The sequence below is a fragment of the Phaethon aethereus genome, assembly GCF_964289735.1.
Source record: "Phaethon aethereus genome assembly, chromosome: 7".
In the NCBI taxonomy this organism is placed as follows: Eukaryota; Metazoa; Chordata; class Aves; order Phaethontiformes; family Phaethontidae; genus Phaethon; species Phaethon aethereus.
Genome location: NC_138583.1, coordinates 32,003,321 through 32,006,618, shown reverse-complemented (window position 1 = coordinate 32,006,618; position 3,298 = coordinate 32,003,321).

Here is a 3,298-nt window from a genome sequence, read left to right as displayed (position 1 = left end):
TTTACCCCGAAAGGAGCGGCTGGAGGAGCGCCGGCATTGCGTGCTTTAGAGCGACGCATATAGCGGCCGCCTGTGTGATTCAGCGACAGGTAGGCGGGCGGGGTGGGTGGGTCAGGCCTTCTCAGCAGCGGGGTGGGCACCGCTCATCGGTGCCATGCTCGTCATGTCGCCAGTGCCTGTGCTTGAGAGCCAAGGCTGTGTGGGTTTCACTTGAACTGCGGCATGGTTGTCGGAGCTCTGGCCAAAAACGTGTCGATTTTGAATGGTATTACACCTGGCATGTTGCAAGAGACTGCTTTTACTTTTTTACTCAAAAGCACCACTGATTTTCTCACTCTGTCTTCAGCAGAATTCAGTGAGGGCCAGTGAAACAGCCATGGCTGCATTAGTAACCCCGTGCGTTCCTTGGGGTCCATGTACTGTACTGCTCTTGGTGATGCCACAGACATGATCAGAGGTATGGAACACCTCTCCTCTGAGGACAGGCTGCGAGAGTTGGGGTTGCTCAGCCTGGAGAAGAGAAGGCTGCGGGAAGACCTTATTGCAGCCTGCCAGGACTTAAAGGGGGCCTATAGGAAAGATGGGCACAGGCTTTTTAGTAGGGCCTGTAGCAATAGGACAAGGGGTAATGGTTTTAAACTAAAAGAGGGCAGATTCAGACTAGAAAGAAGGAAGACATTTTTCACACTGAGGGTGGTGAAACCCTGTCCCAGGTTGCCCAGAGAGGTCGTAGATGCCCCGCCCCTGGAAACATTCCAGGTCAGGTTGGACAGTTGATGATGTCCCTGCTCATTGCAGGAGGGTTGGACTAGATGACTGGTCTCTTCCAACCCAAAGATTCTATGCAAAAAGATGAAGGAATAATTGAGAGTTACAAAATACTAGCTACAGAGAGCAATGAGTAGCACTGTCCTTAGCTCTTAATTTCAGAAAAACCTACAGGTTGTACTCACAACTCTGTGCCTGAGCAGCCTTGGGCTTCTCCTGACTTGGCCTGTCAGTGTTCCACAAGCAGCAGGCATACCCACATCTTGGGCCAAAGGTTCATAGCTCAGCAGCAGGAAAAGTGTGTAGTTGCTCTCTGTAATTTCTCCAATAAAATGAAAATTCCCTTAGGACATCAGTTACACAACCTTCTTTCATACAAATTCAGAAGGTAGCTGTAAGATCTATGCAAGAATGATGAAATTTGATACATCAAATGGATAAATTTGTATTTTAAAAGAATTGAATTTTGCCCTGCAGCCTACAAAAGACATCACTTCATCTCCCATATCCAACCTATTCTCTGCTTTCATTTTCCCATTCCTCTTTCTTTTCTATACAAGGTGTTTTTCCCTTTCCTTCTTTTGTTTCCCATTCTCATGTCTCTACACCAGAAAACATACTTCATCGTCAACACTGCTGTAGTTACGGTACTACTTAGACATGCTTTCAGGTGTTGCCAGTGCTGTGCAGTTAAACTTTCACCAAAAATAAATGAATGTGGTCTATTTTACTGCCTACACTGGTGTACTTATTATTAAAGTGTATAAAATCAGTGATGGATTTTATTCATACAAGTTCTGTGGGGCAGGGAATAATTATCTCTGTTCAGAAAGAAGAAACTGAAGCACAGCTTATTTGCCGCAAAGTCATTTGGAGTCTGGTTGTGACAGCATTTCAGTCTAAGTTTTCCATGTTTAAGTCTAGGATCCTGTCTGCCAAACTATTGTTCCCTGATAAGCATTCTCAGAAGAAAAGGCAACAACACATCAAAGGCTTGCTGAGTTTTTTTCTAGGTGGTTTACATACCACCTACCAAAGTCAGAGGAAAGACTTTTCCTGGCTCTGATGAACCTCCAGCCCTCAGCTGCAATCTAAGTAGAAGCTGACTGTATCAGAGGCTGCTCTGAAAACAGGAGGGGAAATTACGTAGGATTAGGTGGGATTTCAGAAAATCTGTCTGCCAAATTGCCCGGTGTTGCATATCAGACTAGGCACGGTTGCGTATGGGAGGTTGGAGGGAGACAGGGCAATTATGATCATACAGCTTCCATTACTTCCCTGCATCTTGTTTCTCTGTCTGCAAGATTAGCCCAACAATCCTCGTGCCTAAAAAGCAGTAATATCAGTGAGGCATTAAGTGCTTCGCTGTCATTCAAACCTCTCTCTCAAAAAAACCCACTAGACTATCTTTGTGACTTAAAATATCCACATTTCTAGTACATTTAGCTGGCTAGCCATTTTGATCCCCAAGGCCTGCTGAATCAAAACAATGCTGCCAGTCTGAACAGTCTTTTGAAATTACACTAATTAACACTATAGACTGTGCTGGAAGTATATTGAGAGGATGCAGTGAAAAGGAAAATCAAGTATCCCACTGGAGACAGAACTTTATCTGCATGTGAACTGGCACAAAATTGTCTTGCAGTTAGCAGTTGCAAAGAATGATGGAGCCAGGGCAAATGTTGTTTTCATTGTTTTTGTTTTTTAAATATCAGTCATTTGGGACTTCCCATGCCTCAGGGTACTGCAACAAGAAAGGGCAGGAAATGACAGCAGTAAAATTAATTCTAAAAAGAAAAAATAACAGGTCTGGCTGCAGCAGTGGAAAAAAATAAATGTGAAGGAGCGTCAGAGGTAACTGGGGAGAGTGCTGTTAGCATGGAGGCTGATCAGGAGCAACAAGGAGCTGCAGGAGGTTGATGTGGCTTGCGTGCAATTTTTAGCAAGGGCTTTGGGATTGCTTATGTGTAGGTTCTGTAGTAACTGTACCAGTGTGTCATTAGCTCTAATTTGTAGGATCTAAGTGCCTGAGAACTAGCTGGGACACTACTGTGCCACATGTGAAAAAAGGACGGTCCAAACAACATGTAATGAAAATATTTTTTTCCAGGTATAACTTAGAGCACTTGTATAATCACAGTCACACTTAGGATTTAATTATACTGTGCATAGATCAGACACGACAGTGGTGGCAAGGCCTTGGCACCAGGACTGCAGCTTCGGCAGTGCTGCTGTCCATACCTGACACAGCTCCTGGGATCTTGTGGATGGTGCTCCCTGAAGACCCCTGGCAACCCAGGCTTGCTTAGAATAAAATGGTTAGACAGTGAAAGTGATTCCTAATGAAGAAAATAACTCTTCATGTAATGTTGCCATGGTGTGAAATGCAGGAATCAAATCAGGCCGCAGTAATAACATCATAACAGACAAGCCTTCTGACAAATGCAGAGGATGGGTGTCGGTCAACCTGGGCTTTCCTCCTAGCTCCTTGGCAATGCCAGCCATGGCCCTCCAGTGCTAGTGGTCCCAG